The sequence below is a fragment of the Maniola jurtina genome, chromosome 10 (assembly GCF_905333055.1).
Source record: "Maniola jurtina chromosome 10, ilManJurt1.1, whole genome shotgun sequence".
Lineage (NCBI taxonomy): Eukaryota > Metazoa > Arthropoda > Insecta > Lepidoptera > Nymphalidae > Maniola > Maniola jurtina.
Window position 1 is genome coordinate 10000001 of NC_060038.1, and position 21294 is coordinate 10021294.

General features: G+C 35.2%; 1 protein-coding gene and 1 long non-coding RNA gene across 3 annotated transcripts in view; one reads left to right on the forward strand and one right to left on the reverse strand.

The window, feature by feature from the left end:
- Window positions 1–21294, forward strand: part of LOC123868648 (homeotic protein antennapedia) — a 283074-nt gene that overhangs the window by 54622 nt on the left and 207158 nt on the right. The window lies entirely within an intron of this gene.
- Window positions 10665–13210, reverse strand: LOC123868649. The gene is made up of 3 exons (XR_006796700.1): window positions 13200–13210; window positions 11380–11386; window positions 10665–10782 (listed from the first exon to the last, which is right to left on the reverse strand). It is a non-coding gene; the product is annotated as an uncharacterized LOC123868649 (long non-coding RNA).

The window sequence follows — 21294 nt, forward strand, 5'->3', positions numbered from 1 at the left end:
CCAACCAATGACTAAAGACTGTTTGCTCAGGCCAAAAGCCAACCCAGTCGGCAATGGCTGCACGAGGCAAATATTATATGCTAAGTGGCCCTGTAGGTTAGTATTAGATTAAACACTTCCACAGCCAAAGTTAATAGAACTCAAACGTTAAAATTATGTTCACGTCAACGTAAAATACCCTAACAGTAATTAATAACGTAAACATAATCTACCATGTTTAACCCTTCGTCTATCAAACTACAGGATAAAAGTCAGTAAGGATGCCTACTCATATAGGTATTATACGCCGATAAATTTCAACTTAGTTCGATTTAACTCTATCGGGCGATCGTTTAGACTGTAGTCTGTGGATGCCCTAAAGCTGAATACACATGAATGCAGTAAATATCTCACTGTGACAACTGAACACGTTTCGGTCGAACTGAAATTGCATGATAATTTTGATTACGATCCGAGAAGAGGGCGATGACAGATTCCAAAACACTGTGCAGTGCGCAGTCAAAGAAATATTCAAGACTAGATGATGCCCGTGACTTCATCCGCGTGAATTTAGGTTTGTTTAAAAATCTCGAGGGAACTTTTCGATTTCCCGTGATAAAAAGTTGCCTATGCCAATTGCCGAGATGCAAGCTACCTCTAAACCTTTCATATACCTAGGTAAATCAGCTAAACGGATAGACCTTTAAGAATTCCGTGGGAAATCTTTTACTTTCCGGGATAAAAGCCTATGTCCGTGCCCAGAATGTAAGCTAACTCTATACAAAATATCATCAAATCGGATAAACTGTTGGGCTGTGAAAAGCTAGCAAACAGACAGACACACTTTCACATTTATAACATTAGTATGGATGATGAATTCGAGTATTCATGCTCTGTTTATATTAATTAGATAATTACCCTAAGGTCATTACTTATAGAACACTGCAACAAAAAATATTTAAAAATCATAAATATTTTAGACATATCTACACCCTGAGCTTACCTTTTAGTCCACGACTTATGAGATCTTCCTGTATTTTAATTCAAAAAAAAGATTCTTCCAGACAAATTTTAGACAATTTTTAGATTAGCTTAGAGTTATGGGTTGAATGAACCAAAAGTAGGTAAATGATCGACAAGCATGCCTCTGTCTGATAGTAAATTGAGGAAACCACTTATCAACCTCGTTGACAAATCTATGATGAGATCTAGCACTAGTACGATAGCCTATTTACAAGAGACTTCGATGGCATTCCATAGAAATGCTTACAGTTAAGGCGTGTCTCAAAAATCTAACCAGTTTTATGTATCTACCTACCTAAATATTCTACGACTAATGCTATTCCTGTGAGCTTTTTTGGGTAAAAAGTGATATAAGTATTAAAAAATACTGACCATAGACCGCGGTTTTGATATTTCTTAATTTCTTTACAAAGTACTTTTAAAACAACAAAAACGTAGATTAGATTTCATTTTAGTTTTTAATCTATATTTTAATGAAGTTTTAATTTAGATTTAAGTTTATTTTATAAAAATACCTACTCTTAAGTTGATGTCAATAAAATAAACTTATTTTAAAAAAAGAACATTATTATTTTTCTCAGAACTTGTACTAGCCAAAAACGTACTTATCGATTAACATTTTTGAATTTTATGTTTTGTATGAATTTCAAACGGATTTATTGCTTCAGGAATTTTGTCGAGTCTTAACTATTTAATTACTTAAGCCCATTAGCGTTTCATGTTGTAGTTATTTTCACTGCAGTTATTCCTTAGTTAATTTGAAAGTCTATAGTTGACTGTTAATTAATTCCTATTTAACAGTATCGATGTTCATACGCAGTTATCCACTTACGAATCTCGGTCGTATTAATTCGATAACTTTCTATAAGCTATCGATTTTCTATACTTAAGTACCTTCTAAGTACCTTATAGAAACATACGAGAAAGTGAGTTTTGTATGCATCTGTAATACATTATTGAATAGGTACCTAAGTCAGTAAGCTTTATCAATTCATTTACCTAGTGTCGTTAGAATGGTTTCTCATGCGAATAAAAAAAGCTAGGTATTAGGTCACAAACTTAGTGATTCTGTATAACCTATATAGTGGTTCTAAACTCTAAATAGACTAAAAACTAGGCATTGTATTTTTAAACATAAATGTAAGGCTAAAACTCACGTGCTAGTCGAATTATGCCTGACTAGTTTCAAACCTGTCTGGAATCCTTTTTCAAAGGGCCATTGATATACTTAACTCACGATAATTTAAACGCTAACATTATATATATTTAAATAACTATGCATATTATTATTTTAATATATTTACGACCTAATTATTAGTAAGTAATTAGTAAAATACAAGTTTTTTATCCAAAATTACGACTTTAATTTTCCTGACCGTAAAACGCGTAAAATCATTCTGTTTAAAGTCATAACAATCAAAAGATACTGTATTGGTTAGTACATATTGTTAACAATTGCAGGGGTAAATTTGATCCACTACATAAACCGCAATAGACAATGTGGTATCAAAACTTTTACTCACTACCCCCAGATCGTCTTAACCCCTCAACCCTTTCTATTCGGCTCATAAAGTTGGCGAAACGTCCAAAAATACGAACATAATGCCATTTGCATAATGTTTCGAGCTTTGTTTTTTCATAGAGTCGGATTTCAAATGTCACCGCAGACCAAGGGTGCGAAAACTTCCATTAGAGGGGTGCACGGTATATTAAAAATCGTTCTCGTCCTTTGCATTCCTAAGGTTACGAGCTATGAGCTTACTGCGTGAACCTCGACGAACTATACCTATAGAGCGATATTATATATTATGACTGTTCATCTTCTTAGTTGATAATAGTGGGCCTTAGGTTCATAATAAATTAAACTGTACCTTTGCTCCATGGTTCATTATGCCATGCGATCATTATGTCATTTTTGAGTATCCCAAAAATTAGCTTTCACAGAGTAAATATAAATAGTATGTAAGTATTTATTCAATTTGTTTTGTCGTTCTTCGTCTTCTTAATCGAAAGACAGTCGGTGCCAGACATGAGTCTCTACAGTCTGCTCTGGAAAATATCTCCCCAGAGCATGGTCTTGTCTCGAACGTCGCTTGAGGTCCATTAGGTACTTAAGTTAGCACTAAGTAGGTATGATGACGCGATTTAGTTTGTTAAAAAATTCGTGAGTACTCTTTGATTTTCCGAGACAGAAAGTAGTCTATGTCACATTCCACGTCTTGAACTAAATCGTGCAAAAATTAGGTCAACCAACAAGCCAATAACTACTTTCGCAATTTATTATAATATGGACAGTGATGGGTAATGACTAATGATTTATAGTCTGAAGTCTGAACACAGGAAATATAGGTACATATTATTATGACAAAATAAACTCGAAAAAATTTACTTAGATATACCTACCTCCATATAAGCTAAGGAGTTAAGTTGCTTGTGATTCATAGTAGGTAGTAGGTACCTACATTAATACCCCGCAATCTTCAATATTTAAATCTAAGATCAAGGTTTCGACAATCTAAATTGCGACAAAAACTTGTTTCGAAATAGATGATTTATTTTACGAAAATAATAATTTAAAGGAATTGGATTGATATAATTTATACCTGTTTTATTTTGTGGATTTCAAATGGCCTTAGAGTGTAAATACTTATGCTTTATAATAACTTATTACGTTCATATATTTTTTATAATTCATAATTTTTAGTTATTAAAATAATTCTTTATTAGAAGATAATTTATAATATTCCGCGGCCTATTATTTTTTGTTGAGCTTTGATTTATGAAAATGTAAATTTAGCTTGTGTTGAATATATACAAATCATTTTATCGTTAATCGTTATGCTTTATCATCCAAAATATAAAAATAAACAAGTCTGATTGTATATTTTTAAGATGACTCAGTAATAAAAAGCCGTTTAAACAATATTTTCATAAAATTTTCGCCCCATTTTAAGTTATCACACTAATATTATAAAGGCGAAAGTTTGTATGTGTGTTTGTGTGTGTGTGTGTGTGTGTGTGTGTGTGTGTGTGTGTGTGTGTGTGTGTGTATGTTTGTTACTCCTTTACGCTAAAACTACTGGACGGATTGGGCTGAAATTTAGAATAGAGATAGATTATACCCTGAATTAGCACATAGGCTACTTTTTATCACGGAAAATTAAAGAGTTCCCACGGGATTTTTAAAAACTACATCCACGCGAACGAAGTCGTGGGCATCAGCTAGTTTAAAATAGTTACCTACTCTTGGAGTGATGTAAGAATGTAAGATGTGAGAGACAAGTTAGCATGCACTGTTGGGACATGTAAAGTAAAGCGCGCGGTGTGACCTTAGAAGTAAAAGCGAAAGTCAGTCGAAACTAGGGAAGTCCGACAACGACTAGAAAATTAAATAGGTCGTGATGTTTGCACGTGAAGCGCATTAAATGCCATGGTTCAGTTATGTGATCGAAGCCCTTTCCATCTATAGTAGTCCTTATTTTAACGTACATAAAGATTACATTTATCTAAAACCCTTGAAGTTCATGACAGTTTACGACGAATTTCCAATTGTCTACATCTTCTAATCTAAATACATATAAAAGGAAAAGGTGATTGACTGACTGATCTATCAACGGACTGCTTAGGCCTTAGACTAACCTATTGTTATTAAGTTCAGTAGCTTAGATATTTTTGAGGAATGTGCAACGTCCACATAAACTCAAGAGAGTTTCAGGATGTCAAGCTGAAAAGTTTACACCTATTATTTGGTTCAAATATATTTGAAAAAAAAAAAACAATCGGATAGATCGGGCTGAAATTTGTAATGCAGATAGCTATTAGATTAGATATATCGAAGGCATCCGATAAGAAAGAAGTTTTGAAAATTCAACCCCTAAAAATATGTGAAAAAATTAGAGGTTTGTAAGTGTAGTAGGAGGCCGAAACCGCTGACATAAGCTATTTTAGAATAAAGCTTTACGAAGTAATTCTGAGAAAGTAACACTAAGCAATACCTACTTTTAGCAGTTACTACTTTAGTAGGTACCTACTACTTTTAGTAGGTAGTACTTTTAGTAGTAATTTCTAAAAGTACTAAGTACCTACGTCTAGATAGTAACTCTATCAACTAACAGTAGGTAGATATGTTAGTAGGTTAGCTTAATTTAGTAATTCTACAAATACTTAAAGCAGAGTAATTTGTATTATAGATGATATTTAGGTTAAAAGATTAAACGATAAACAATAGATTCGTTTCACTGATAAGTGATTAGTTGCATACCTACTTACTGGACCTACATTGCATAGTCTTTACGCAAATATCACCTGTGCTACCGTAAACAGTAATCGTACCGTGAGAATTAATTTAATAAGGTTAGGTATTTATTATAAAGAGTTATAGAGTAACACAGAAATATTTTAAATAGTAACTGCTAGAAACTAAATGGTTGCCAAGGTTAGTAAAACCATTTATTTAATAAATACAAATATTTTTTTGACAGTTACTTTGTTATATAGAAAGATTAGAAACAATTTTGATCAACTTAGAATACTACAACAATAAAGCTGATATGATAATAAAAAGAATACTAGGCTGAGCTTGTTGTGGGCTTCTTCTCACACCAGAGCGTGTTTGGAACCCTAATAGCTTTAGTTTTCAGTTCACGTAATTTACAATTATCACCATTACATCATTATCATTCCACAATAATTGACAGTCAAAAAGTATACGTTGGTACCCAGTTTGAATAAACGTTGATTTTGAGTGTTGATTTCATCTCCCGACCCAAAAAGAGGGGTACGTTATAAGTTTGACGTGTGTATCTGTGTATCTGTCTGTGGCATCGTAGCTCCTAAACTGATGAACCGATTTTAATTTAGTTTTTTTTGTTTGAAAGGTGGCTTGATCGAGAGTGTTCTTAGCTATAATCCAAGAAAATCGGTTGAAATTTATCAGCTCTTTTCTAGTTACTGTAATTCTTCACTTGTCGGGGGTGTTATAAATTTTTAATTTACACTTGTAAAAGAAATGCACTTAGGACAACGTGCCAAAGTTCACAAAATGAGAAGTCAGCTAAACGTCAGGAGACTTTCGTCTACACTAGCGGATGTAGTAGTCGTTCCAGCAATAACAGTTCCGGGAGCGACACTCGACTCGCTTCCGTCGTCGACGAGGAAACGGCTTCCTCTCGATTGTTTATGCCTTCGACAAATACCTTTGACAAGAAGAACGTAATACAACTTCTATATGAGCTATTGTATGAACTGTTTCGAAATTTTGATGTAGTGGAACTATCAAGATACAATTTTTCAGTAAAAAAAGCGGTCGAGTGCGTTAGTCTCGCACTCGAAGTGTTCCGTACTATTGTACAAGAAGTAACACATAATTTTTTGTGATATAACCATAAATTCACGGTTTTGGATTTTTCCTTTTACTTGTGGTACCCATAGGCTATAAGGCATTGCTCTAGTTCAACGGGAAGAACCCTATAGGTTTTGATTCCTTGAACAGACAGACATACAACGAAGAGGTCAACTGTAACAACCACAGGACTGTTTTCCTTTTTATTTTGATATTGATATATGAAAGGGATTTTTATTTATTTTTATGTAAAATAGTTTTTGATTTATCGTGCAAAATGTTGGGAAAAATACCCGAGTACGTTATTTTATATTTAAATTAGGTTAAATTAGGTAACTCGTAGTCCGTGACCTCACTCTTTAAGGCTCCCACTGAAAACCAGCGCTGCAGCTTGCTGCAGCATTATGCTGAGTGACAGACCTATATTTGGTCACATGGGACATTTCAATTTTAGTATATATTAACTTTAATATTATTATGTAGATGTTCATTCAATTAGTTTTAAGATATATTGTATTGTAATGTGATGTAGTGATCAAATAAAAAAAAGTTTTCTTTCTTTCTTTCGAGTACGGAACCTTCAGTGCGCGATTCTGACTTGCACTGGCACGACTCGCCAAAATCGATCAAACGGAAAAGTCGTGAAAAGTTACGGACATACAGACAGACACGCTTTTATAATGTTAAGTATCGACTATGGATTGTACACCAACCATATAAATCATTATTTATTGAGTTGTTTAATAAATAGGTAGAGTTGAAAATGTCAACGATATAATAGGTATTTGAAGATACCTCTTACTTATTTAGGTATATTATAACTTTATCTGCATAAATGTTTGAGGCTTGACTCAAGACTCAAGCGAAGAATTATGACAAAACTTGGAACAGCTGAGATTTAACAACTATTATCTCTAGAGAAAACTTACAGATTCCACTACGTATTTTATGTCCTCATTACGATTGCTATCAGATGGCAATGATAAAATTTATTGCTATAGAGAATATGGAAATTGTGGCGACTGCTGCTGTGAAAGGGCCTCGAGTGTTTTTAATCTGGGGCGAAATTAATGAAGATTCCCTTATTTAATTTTAGGAGAATTGTGGTATGCCAAAAATTCCCAGTTTGCCGTACAATTTTGTTATTACGGTTTAATCCGCATTCGTTTCGCGTGCGTGCATGTAAATCAAGTGTTTGTTTTTACATACCTAAGGGTGAATCATATGATTTACGGCCCGATTTTAAGCTCCTTTGAGTACGAATAAATTATATTCAAAGCCAAATGTAATGTTGCGTTCAAAGGCGATCAATACGCAATATAGCACCCCATAATGGAAGACTTTTACATACCTCCCCCCTAGAAAACCAATAAGAACAATAATAAATAACTCTTATCATATTTCGAGTATGCTCCTGGTCGCATCGCGAGAGATCCGAACCAATATATCACCAGGAATTTACGAGGCAAGATACGACAGGAAAATTGCAAGAATGGTGGCGCAATCTATCTTAGTTGGGTTGCCGGGGGAGGCTGGGGTAGCTCAGGAGCTCCGTGCGCCGGGGCGAGGGGACGAAGGGGAAACTTCGAGAGGTTATTAGTCCAAGCATCTGTTGTTGAGCGGGGGCGTGATGAAACTGCTCGGGTACAAGCTAACAAATCTAATTGCTCAGTAGGCGCCCGTGTATAGTCGTGGCTGACAAATGGCCCCTCATGTGGCAGCGCGGTACACGGCAGCAATTTGTTAAACGCACAGGTCACCGTGGGTGATTTAAGATTTTATATCAAACAAGAATTTACTGCACACGAGGGTGGCACTATCCATGAGCTAACCAGACTTTTATCACAATCATTGACAACACAAGAATAAAATTATTAAAAAAGATTTCTTTACTCAGATACAAGGTAGCCCTTGACTGCAATCTCACCTGGTGGTAAGTGATGATGCAGTCTAAGATGGAAGTGGGCTAACCTGGAAAGGGTACAGCAGTTTTCATTATAAATATCTATTGTATGACAAATGTAAATTAAAAACTAAATACCTAGTTGTTGAAAAAATCTGAAAAACGACCCCTATGGAAACCCCTTTTGAAGACGATTAAAAATTAAAATTCTTTATTTCAATTGAAGAAAATAATAATGTAGGTACCTAGTTTTCATTTGAGGTCTCTGTTGTATTAGTTCCGAACCCTTTGGAAAGTCAAATGCTCCGCTATTTCCATTTTCTGTTCGCTCTACTTTACGACTTTAATTGAAGTGGTAACTTTTTCAGATCATATTATTATTATAACAAGTCGTACGCCTCGTAAATATTACGAGGTATTATAGGTAAGTTTTTAACCGAAATCGTAACAATGTGTTAACAATTTTATTGGAATATAATTATATAGTATAAACATCGATGTGAGTAGGTAGAAAGCAGAGCAGAATATTTTTTAAATAATTTTTCTCTGAATAATAGTAGTAATAGGAGTTTCCTATTACTACTATTATTCAGAGAATGTTAAATGTACGAATAAATATAAACATTTTTTATTTCGTAAACAATTTCTTCTTATAACTGAGGTTATAGTGTCAGGTATATAGAGGTTAGGATGAACGTCTATTAGGAAGAATTATTAGGCTTAATATTTTTTGTATTGAAGCCCCGCCTGACGCGAGATAACGAAATACGAAAAGTTTAGTTCTACCGTGTACCTCATACAATCTTTTTATGCTTATCTTTCTGTGATTTATGACTTGTTCGGCGTCCAACAACGGGAAAGAAAGGAGGTATACAAAAGTAATTTATTTTTTACGTTTGTTTTTCTCGTCTTTCCATCCGTGCGTGTACTGGCCAGGCAAACATGTTTTTGAAGTTGGCATTTTTGAGTTGTCGCGTATGATTTACGGGTGACCCCGGGTGTGGGCGTTGCTTAACTCGATCGGGATTTCGACTCATATATAAATCACGGTATATAAATCTTGTATAAAAAAGTCACCTCTTTATTGAGCATGACATGAAAAGTTGTAACAAATTGCTATATCATATAATGCGCTTAATTCATATTGCGAGAATATTGCATCGAATTTTTAAATTTTAACATTACCTACATGTAAGAATTTTATTTTAGCTGTTTCCAAAATATTACTGGAGTTTTTGTAGCTGCGGTCGACACCATCCCCACTAGAATAACCGGACCTGAGCCAATTTGGAAAACATCGATTCGTTTTCGGGTCGTGTAGTAGTTACGAGTATCTACCTACCTAGGAGGCGTCAGGCAACCAGCAGAGAGAATTCAATAAGTTCATATTATCAATTTTTGAATTTTACTATAGGTACATACCTACCTATTAAATTTAACAGTTGAAACTTATGAGTAAAATAACAAATTTTATAATTACTGAACTCTCTTAACAATGATTGGCAGACAAAGCCAGCTTAAACCAATGGGTCTGAAAGCATGAATGCAGAGAAGTAGGTACTTAGCTACCTACCTACCATATCAAGTACGCTTTAGCACTAGGAAAGGGTTTTGAATTTTCATCCATTAGTTAAGGGTCAATTCGCTTATCTTGAGGGGTTTAATAGGATAGACGATAATAGGTCCCTGACCTGCAATAAAATGATTTTATTTTATTTATTTTTATTTTATAGGAAATCCCATCGGCTAGTTAAATGCTAAACTTCTTAGTATCTGTCAACAAGAATTTCTGAAACTAACATAGGAACATAGGTCGAAGGCCAGGGCCTAACCCAGTGAAATTCCATTACAATGTAACATCGAAATATTGTATAGAGACGCACCATACTGTACCTACAGACAAATACAAAGAAAATTTCTCCGACATTTGTCGCTGGCCTAAGAAAGACATTGACCATTGATATAAATAAGGTAGACCTACCTACATACGTACAAAGAGATCGTTGATTACGGCTCACTTGATTAATGTTTTATTTTGTTCACAGGTATGTACCATATACGAGTAACTGAAGAGAAAGCTCACCAACTGTGGGTAATTAAACCGTAATTTTCCATTTTAGGTTAAGGTTAAAGATCTAAGTTTAATTACCAGGGCTTGTGTAAATAAAACGCTTGCGACCCTACGTGATTTTTAAATTAATTAGAAAATAACTGTTAAGTATGTTAATATTTTATGTTTCAGTAGCTACCTACCTTAGATAAGTTGACACCATTTTAGTAAGTGCCCTATCTCACTAGGACGCCTGCAGTGCACAGTGGTGGCGCAACCAAGTCGCACTACCAGTAAAATATAGGTAGGTATACAGCTCTATGGAGGGTACCTCACTTGGTGTCCGCTTGGTTACGCAAATAATGGACGGTACTTCACCTGTTGTCCGCTTGCTTGCGCAACCAAGCGGACACCAGGTGAGATACCCTCCATATAGCTGTATACATTTTGTTGGTAGCGCGATCTGGTTGCGCTAGCTCTGGTGTCCTCAGTTCTAGTGAAATAGTATCCTCTTGAAGTGGTATTTGCCTTCTCTTAGTTGACATTCCAAAGTTTTAAGAATACCAGATGTGCGACGTGGCATCAAGCTCTATTTTCTGCTCCAAAAGGCGGGGATAGGATACTAAACTACTCTGATCTAAAAAATGCCTCTGAATTCTTTCAGGCCAAACATATATAAGTGATATGAGTAATCTATTCATCTATCTATCATCTAATCGTGTATTTACATACTCGCTAACTCGCCACTCGCCGTCAATGTCTTCGACATGCAACGACCTATCGAATAATCTCGCCACAGCTGTCCAATTTCAAGACAAAACCAGAGAAGAATATCGATGTAAACAGGCAACCCGCGTCCTAGCTCGCCACTCGTCTCTTTTGCGAATGTGTAAATACAGCTTAATATATTAGAATAACAAATTGCAATTTAAATAATTTATGATAATTTACTACAAAATATTGCGCGAATCATTTGTCACACAAATGACATTAATAAATTTAAATGCAAGATAGTTACATACCTAATTAACGAGGTACTTAAATAGATACCAAAGTACTAACATATTTCTACCTAGCTCATACCTACCTACTTGAAATTATGTACACAATTACCTACTGCCTAATTCTTAGTGATTATTCCTTATGTTTTACTAAGTTGAAATATTTTTACTTTTATTTTGTGCTAGGTACTTAGGTACCTACTTATAAGTTGAGTAAACTTTACCTTCTTGAGTCAGGAACGAACCTAATATGTAGATCGCTCAGCTTTGATATCTCAGCACATTTTGATGGTATCTATTCCTAGTGGTTAGTTTCTTCTTCGCATGGTCAGCTATTATAAATTTCTTGGAATGATTGCTTGATAAATTCCGACTCTAACATTATTATTTTGGAAGTACCCAGAGTTACTAGGTAGGTAAGTAGGTAACACGTAGCACAACGTAAATACAACCTATAGTTAGTCAACATCTTTGATATTTGTGGATGAAGTGGCTACGGTTTTAGCATTAAGGGCTGTCTTCTAAGGAACAAATAAAAATAAATACCTGAGGCAAAACACATTTTAATGCTTATAGTTTTATTTACACATTTTATATTATCATTATTGATAAATGACGCCCATTTTCAAATCCAAAATGACTGTCATACTATTTTTTTTATTGGAGAAATCGATATGGGTTTATTTCCGAGGTTTTTCAGAGAGCTGAAAACAAAATATATCCATTTTGAAATCCAACATAGCCGTAGTATATCAGGGGGCACGGCAGTGCCCCCGCCAAGACGAGCCAAACGGCGGCCGGGGCGCTACGTAGTACCTTTTTCTCGAAGTGTTTCGCCGTATTTTCGACCCGTCATAACTTCGGTCTGGATGACGCTAGAAAGCTGAAATTTTCAGTATAAGGTGTCCTCAGCAAATTTACCAAATATACTAAGTATCAAATATCTAGCTTTTATGGTTATAGATTTATTGATACCTAAAATACGCCGTTTTCGTCCCTCACTGATGATCATCACAATTCATAGTCTGTAATTCTAGGGTACTTCCAGAAGTCCTAGAAGGCTAAAATTTGGTATGTAGACTAGAAATTGCATACAAACTACAGGAAAATTAAGAAATTGGCAATGCCCCCCCTCTACGCCTCTTATGAGTAAAGCAAATCTGTAAATTCTGTCGCTAGAATTCTGATATTTTCAGGATAAGATGTCCTTGGCAAATTGATTAAACTCATTGAGTATCAATTGTCTAGCTTTTATAGTTTCAGATTTATTGACAGTCAAAACTTCTAGTCTGTAATTCTAGGGTACTTCCCGAAGTCCTAGAAGGCTAAAATTTGGTATGTAGACTAGAAATTGCATACAAACTACAGGAAAATTAAGAAATTGGCAATGCCCCCCCTCTACGACTCTTATGAGTAAAGCAAATCTGTAAATTCTGTCGCTAGAATGCTGATATTTTCAGGATAAGATGTCCTTGGCAAATTGATTAAACGCATTGAGTATCAATTGTCTAACTTTTATAGTTTCAGATTTATTGACAGTCAAAACTTCTAGTCTGTAATTCTAGGGTACTTCCCGAAGTCCTAGAAGACTGAAATTTGGCATTAAGTACAAATTTCAAGAATTATGAACAACAGATAAATTAAGAAATCGGGTCCCCCTTCATCCCCTCGTATATGAGATGCATATCTGTAAAATCTGTTGCTCGAATACTAAAGTTTACATGATAAGATGTCCGTGGCAGATTTATCAAACGTACCAAGTATCTGTGTTTCCTGAAGTCCTAAAAGACTGAAATTTGGTATATCTGCTTCAAAATTGAGTTGCAAGATTCCACCCGAACAAATATACTTACATACGAGTACATTGCAAGTTGAATAAAAGCTTTTAAAAAAAGAGGTAACGATAGAGAGTGGGCCATGAAAATGATGTACCTACAAGAAATAGATCCAAAAAAATTTAGGGCACCTGCCAAAAAGAAATGAAATCCCACCAAAAACATTTCATGTAAAAAGTTAGCCAAGACTCACAAGTTCATAATGTTTTCACTGTTAAAAAGTTATGAGATCTCTAGTAGAGCCAAGCCCCTAGCTGATCTTAGATTTGTGCTGGCCATGGGACCTATCCCAAGTCCAAAGTAATATAGCTCTTAAATGTTCTTGACTATATCACATTTATAACAATAAATAACAAATCACTCTACTTACAAGCTCTGATTTTACAAACCCTATATCTTGGTAAAAAAAGTACGGCTTGGCCGTTTAATGTTCGTAAAACTATTACATGACATAACATATTAAACGTTAAAAGTTATTAAACGGCCAAACCGTACTTTTTTTACCAAGATATAGGGTTTGTAGAATCAGAGCTTGTAAGTAGAGTGATTTGTTATTTATTGTTATAAATGTGATATAGTCAAGAACATTTAAGAGCTATATTACTTTGGACTTGGGATAGGTCCCATGGCCAGCACAAATCTAAGATCAGCTAGGAGCTTGGCTCTACTAGAGATCTCATAACTTTTTAACAGTGAAAACATTATGAACTTGTGAGTCTTGGCTAACTTTTTACATGAAATGTTTTTGGTGGTTTTTATTATATACCTGCACGTATAATCAATTTCAAAGGTTGTTTATCCATACCTACCTATCGTCTTAAGCTATTCTAGCCAACCTTGTGGCCAACTTGCATTATTGCTACCTCTTTCTCGAAACATGATAAAAAATAAATCTATCCGTCTCATATTTCGCCAAAATTCAGTTACGTTATAGCCTTAAAAGCATTTGCACAAGCGTAGTAGATACTTAGTTGTCAAGTGCAGCTATTTAAGCTGAAACTAAAGCGGCGTACACAATATGCCCGTCACATTGGATATATCAAAAAACTGCCCGCAGGCAATGTTTGCAAAAGTGCATGCATTATGAAGATTGCAAATCTAGCCGAGCCAAGCAAGCAGCGGGCTAACGCCGGTTGCCAAAAATCACACGATAAATAATACAGCCGGCTGCATGCATTATAGCCGTACCTTATCTTAGTGTATTTGAAGCCAAGAATTGTCCATTAAATATGCATTAAAATTACCTGTCTCGAATGAAAAACAAGCGAAATTTACGAAGGCGATTGTTAGTTACACGAGGAATTTGTAATTGGAACGTTAGTCATACTTTGCTGGAGCTATACCTATCTATCTACAGGCCTAGTAGGTACAACGTCAGACAATAGCAATCATCTCTGCATGTCTGACACTCTCTTACTAGAGTCTATCTAGAATGCCCAGTTCTAGCAATAATGTCATAAATTCAGTTCATCATAATTGCGATTGTCACAATGTGATAATACCACCATCCTTATATAGAACCTACCATATATAGGACCTACCATCTTTATATAGAACTCTGCAAGTTGCAAGACATACGGACAGAGTCACACACAGACAGACAACAAAGTGATCCAATCAGGGTTCCGTTTTTCCTTTTGACGTACGGAACCCTAAAAATGATAAAATCAATTATGTAAATTGTAATTTGATGTGGACGTGGTTCACATGATTATGAAATTAGCCTCAAGTTCTTTTAGAAGTTACAACAAAACATATTCTGTACTGATAATATAATTTTCTTTCAAAACCAGAACTAGGTATCTACTTAACTAAAGCTACCACATTTTATTATTATCACCCAAAACAAAAATAAAATAAGACAAAGAATCATTCATTCCAAGCGCGTGAATATAGCACAACCTCCTCAATTAGATGCGTCGCGGATAATGTTGTATAACTGGGAATTCTTCCAAGTGACCGGCTAGAACTTATATAAGATAGGTTTTTCTTGAAACAAACTGTGTGTTCTAATACGGTTAGATGCGATGAGAATCATTGCATTAAATTGTATTAAGTATTAGATGATGCCGATAAGATCCCTCCCCATACCGCGACTTCGTCCGTGTGGATTTAGGTTTATTAAAATCCTGTAGGAACTCTGTCATTTTTTTGGTGTAAATGGTACCTATGTTACTCCAGAGTCCAGATCTTTAAATATTATTATGTCCATGGAAAAATCACGTCTATCAATAACCAAGATCCGGGAATATCTTTCGTATCGGGCGATCATGCATGCCAAAGTGAAAACGTAATTTCTCCGAATATCACATTGAATTTCCTCAATTGATGGCATTTGTGCCTTTACCTTTAACACGTTTTATTTTTATTAACCCCCGACCCAAAAAGAGGGGTGTTATAAGTTTGACGTGTGTATCTGTGTATCTGTCTGTGGCATCGTAGCTCCTAAACTAATGAACCGATTTTAATTAATTTTTTTGTTTGAAAGGTGGCTTGATCGAGAGTGTTCTTAGCTATAATAGAAGAAAATCGGTTCAGCCGTTTGAAAGTTATCAGTTCTTTTCTAGTTACTGTAACCTTCACTTGTCGGGGGTGTTATAAATTTTTAATTTACACTTGTTTTTAACAAACGTTTTTCAAAATTTCAAAGCATTATTTTCGTGAATTCCATTGTTTAACTAAAGTAAGTAAATAAATGCTACGAAATAGTGCTGATTTGAAACTTCTCAGTCGAAAATGGTGAGCATTTCATTCAAGTTCATATTTCGGTTTTTGGTAGTACCTACTTACGAGTAGGTACTTAATTATTTATTGCTCCTTGCATTCTAAGGATATCTCAACCAAAGCTCAACCAGAGACGTTCTCGAGGAATTAAAAAAAACACGGATGCTTTCGAAGTTGCGGGCAAGAGCTGTGATATAAAAATGTCAATGTGCCGTCAAAGTTACGTATCAATACAATACTAATGCCGATCATATGATCCGAACAATAAATAATATAGTTTCGCGTGTTCCCATGTCTCGTATACCGGACATGCCTCTCAAAGTGTCAACATATCAGCCCACTCATTGTCAACATCATTGTCCATTGAAACTGCCAAGATTACTACAGTACATGCCACTACTATTGATACCCTCCCGATTCGCAAATATTTTTTCTACATTAATCATAAACATGCACTTTTTTCCTACTTTAGATTGTTTTTTTTTTTGTTTTTTATATTCTATTCATATTTATATTTTCAGTCAGTCAGTCCCCTTTTCCATTTTATATAGAAATAATTGCTTAATTTTAATTTCTATTTTATCATAATATTATCTATTGACAGTAACTATAAGTTAGGTTTATTAGCCCCTACCTGGTTTGTGAAATGGCGCGCTTGTCGTAAATCAATCTTTCGTCCTTAATAGAAGAAATATTTGCTAGTATAGATGTAGTACTGTAGTATCTTTACCACTGACAATCGGTTAGGTAGAAGCCCTAATAATAATAAAGATGACTTCAAGGGGCGGACTAAAAAATGCCTGAATGGTCGGCAACGCATTGGAGGTTCCTCTGGTACTGCAAATGTTCACGGCAGACGGTAATCACTTAACATCAGGTGATCCGCCTGCTCGTTTGCTTGCTATTTTTATTTTTATTTATTTTAATAGTTATCTGACCTTTTCCTTAGACTTTTCTTGGATAAAGCCGTATTTGCGTATCAAATACGATATAAACAAGTGTAAATTAAAAATTTATAACACCCCCGACAAGTGAAGGTTACAGTAACTAGAAAAGACCGAAAAGACCTGATAACTTTCAAACGGCTGAACTGATTTTCTTGGACTATTCCGCGCCTACGATCTAAAGTATCTGAGTTTTCCAAAACATCATTTTCAAATAAATAATTATATATTTAGGCAACGTCCATCTTGACAGCTTGACATTTGTCAATTGACATAATATTATGAACCTAACGATTATCTAACCTTCTTTTCTACAAGAAAACTGAAAAGAGCTGATAACTCTTAAACGGCTGAACCAATTTTTTTGGATTATAGCTAAGAACACTCTCGATCAAGCCACCTTTCAAACAAAAAAAAGTAAATTAAAATCGGTTCATTCGTTTAGGCGCTACGATGCCACAGACAGATACACAGATACACAGACACACAGATACACAGATACACACGTCAAACTTATAACACCCCTCTTTTTGGGTCGGGGGTTAACTATTAATATAAACAAGCTCCAGAGTATCTCGAGACGACTTCCTCGTCTCGAATGCTGGAACTTGGATCGTGAATCAATAGTAGCCCTCATTTCACGGCGCGCTGCCAAGCGTCTCGATTGTTATTCACCAACACCGCGGCGCGCATACAGCGAATACTGAATGTGGGGAATTTTCGCATACATGGCCTGTCACGGGCATTTCATCTGGTGTATTGACGAGTTTTTATTTTGTACTGGCACGTAGACAACACGTAGGTACAGTTATACCTGCGTAAGTAAATTGTAGAGTGGATATGAGTTCGATCTACAATTAATTGTATTACTTTGGCCACGATTACACCTGTAAGTTTTACTCACGTAAGTACTTAGCTTACGTAATTAATTGACAACTTACTAAGGTAAATATACTTATAAGAGTAGGTATGTCGTAAGTTAATCATGTAGGAACTCTACTTTCATGAGTAAAACTACTTTGAATTAGATTTTACTTATGTTTGCTTGACGAACCTACCTTATATCTTAGCTGTTTTCATTGTTCTTTATAAAGAAAGGCTTTACAGTTTCAAGAAACCGAAAACAAAAGGGGCAATCAAAAGTAGTCCTTCGACAGCAGTAGAGAAAGGAAATCGCAAACTATACGCGAGCAACAAAAATGTATCCCAATGTCGACGAACGAATAACGATTTCTAGGAATCTATCTGCATATGAATGTTTTTTTTTTTATATCCGGTCTTAGAATAAATATTTTAGGACTTTAGGTCTATTAATCTATAGAAACAAGACAAAATATTGACTTCAATTTGAAACAAAATAATAAAAAAAGGAATTTTGATGAGTTTCGTACAACCTAAAAAAAAAGATAGTGAATTGTGTGCATAAAATAAGTAATATTATCATACCAACTTATAGCAAAATTTTGAAGCAATTTTCTTTTAACTGATAGCTCTATCTCTTATAAAGTCACCCTTATAACGTTTGATTTGTATCGATCAGTCAAGTTTGCTAGGTAGGTAGAACTTGAAATCGAAAAAAAAAAATTCAAATCGTGTCTGATTTTCTATTCTAGATAAGCAGCCTTTATTTTTATACGAGATAGTAAAGACAAGCATTTGTTTAATTCATATGTTTACATGGTAACCGTTGCGTAAAAACACCGTTAACTATTTTATACCAGATTGATAAATTTATTCTACACACACACACCGCAATCTAGAAGCAAGTCACAAGTTGTCTTCTTATTAGCTTTAGATTTCACGTAGGCCCAAGTTGTCTCTAGCCCTTCGCCAGTACTTTAACACATGAATGAGAGCGCGCTATTGAGTACAGACAAACTGACAGACGTAGCCGTTCCCATGTTAGAAAACACAAGTGCCGAACCGTCACATGGCGTGCACTTGAATAGATACATCTTGATACAACAGCCTTTAATAAGAGCCGAAACGATACATACAAATAAATCTATACTAATGTTAGTCATCACTTCAGAGTAAAAAGTAAAAGTCAGCCCTCTGCGTTTGTTAAAAGTTTATCCCAAAAAGTATTCAACGAATTTTGTTTACCCTTCTAGAATTTTTTCGGGGAAGGTTTCTCTAAAACTTAGTCTAGTCACTAAAACGCCTGGGCTAGTCAACAAAAGAAAGCCATCATAATTTAAAAAAAAAATCAGCAAATAAACTCAAGTGAAGAGTTCACTAATAAAATTAATGAAGCGGTACCTAGTGCAGAATTGAAAGGGGTTGTATTATTCATTAACATATTTTGTTCAGTTTTTTGTTAGTAAAAATGTTATGTAGAGTTTTTGAGTTATGATGGCACAGAAGTACCGGGATGTGAATGGATGTACAATAAAATTTAATCCTTTAACTAAGATGTAAGATTGAATAGATTCAATTATTAGATATTGTAAAACTTTCTTTCACATAAACTCACAAGCATCTGCTAGAAGGTACAAGCTACATCATACCGTATCGATGTTTTTAAATTACAATCGTGACTTTCCTCCGTTGAAAGCTTACGGCGATGTTTTATTTAAAGCAAGGCGCGAGGACAATAAATCATTACCTGTCTTTCAGTCCGATTGTTCGATTATATTTTAAAGAATAAATCGTAACTGAATCGATACCTAATTGCGTTCCGTGTTGTCATCGTCAATAGCTGTACCTACCTATCCAATGCCTGTGACTTTGGTCGGAAGATTTTTTACCTTTAATTATATCGATTTACACACAATAAATGTTATATTGTATTGAGTCTATTAAAAGATGGCATTCATGTGAGAGAAGATCTGAACCTGCTCTATATTGACTCACTACATTTCATAGGCGCTTGACCCCTTTTAAGGGTTCTGACTTCCGTATCTCCAGAGATAAAAGGAACCCTTATAGGATCACTTTTTTGTCTGTATGTCTATCTGTCTGTCTGTCTGTCGTCTCTGACAAGACTTGTCAAGGGAATCAAAACCTATAGGTAACTGCACATTAATCTAGAATCATGGGGAGTTAGCAATTTCTTGTAAAGGAATAAATCCGAATGGCACGGAATCCTTCGTGTGCGAGTCCCATTCACACTTGACCGGGTTTTTATATACCTACGTAGAGAAACCTGTTTAATTTGTTCTTACAAAATTTACAGTTGTATTTTTCTCTTAAAAAACTGTAACACGATTTATAATTGAAATGTGAGAGAAACTCGAGGGCAGTAATTATAATAAGCACGAAATGGAACGCAATTAATCTCATTTGTTCTGCCGCTGTTATTACCGTCGGAATTAGTTGGAACAGGTTTTTGAGGCACAAGAAGTGGATTTCAGAGAGTCCTGTTCGGAATCAGATTCAGCGAAGTGCAAAAGCAGACGCGAAAACAATCGCTTATTAATGTACCGTCAGCAAAACATCGTATGAATCGAAATGCTTATCAACGTTCCCGCACTAAAAGTATACACCACTCAGAATTATTAAACGCTTTAATCCATATGAATTATTCGTCGTCTTTCAACGTTGACGGCTGGACAGAAGATCTCTTGCAACTTGCAAAATACTTGATAGTTATAAGGATCTCCATTCTCCACAGCACACATTCCTGTGCCGTTTGTGTCAACAGCTCTCAGTATCACTTGATATCGTCCGTCCACCTAGTCTTCGATCTTATTTTTTGGTGTTGACTCACGATTCAGCCATCCTAGATCAATATCTATCGGTTTTGCGGGCTATATGCCCCCCTCATTGCCACTAAGCTTCACAAATCTTTGAGCTACGAGTATGTCGGGTATTCTAGTACTACTACGGACTTACTCAGAGATATTTTCTTACTCCAAGCTTGGCTCTCTTCATCGATCGCTGAATGATTTTCAGCTTTTTTTATGTAGCCTAAGTTCACCATGTTTTGAAGCCCAAGTTGGCTTTGACGATACGTTCTGTTCGAAGACTTTCATCTTCATATTCTGAGGGAGAAGAAAACATGAATTTTTATTCGCTCGACAGATTTAAAATTAATTGTACAGCAAATTATGAATGTATAATTTTGTTTATTTTAATAATATGCTGTGTAGAGAAGCGAGTCCAGGCTTAATGTCTTCATCAATAACTGATAATTTATGTACAGCACGATCGGTACAAGACAAAATTGCGGCCGCCGGCTCCCCTTTGTAATCAGTGCAGAATTATAAAGCCATTGCAACACCGCGGGCCCTGTTCCTTGAGTTATTAAGAAAGTTATATCTCAATGGAGTTATTCGACGAGCGATTCCAACTCGCTCCGTATGCAGGATTCTGTGAAATGCACGTGCTTCAACTTCGGTTCAGGGATGCGAAAATTTCAAAATTCTCTAACTCTTAAAATTCTCACACTTTGCCCGTAATTATTAAGCTGCTATTCTTTTTTTAAGTACCTACATAAACAAACATAATTAAACTCCCAGACTATTTAATTAAATTAAAAATAAGGAGCGG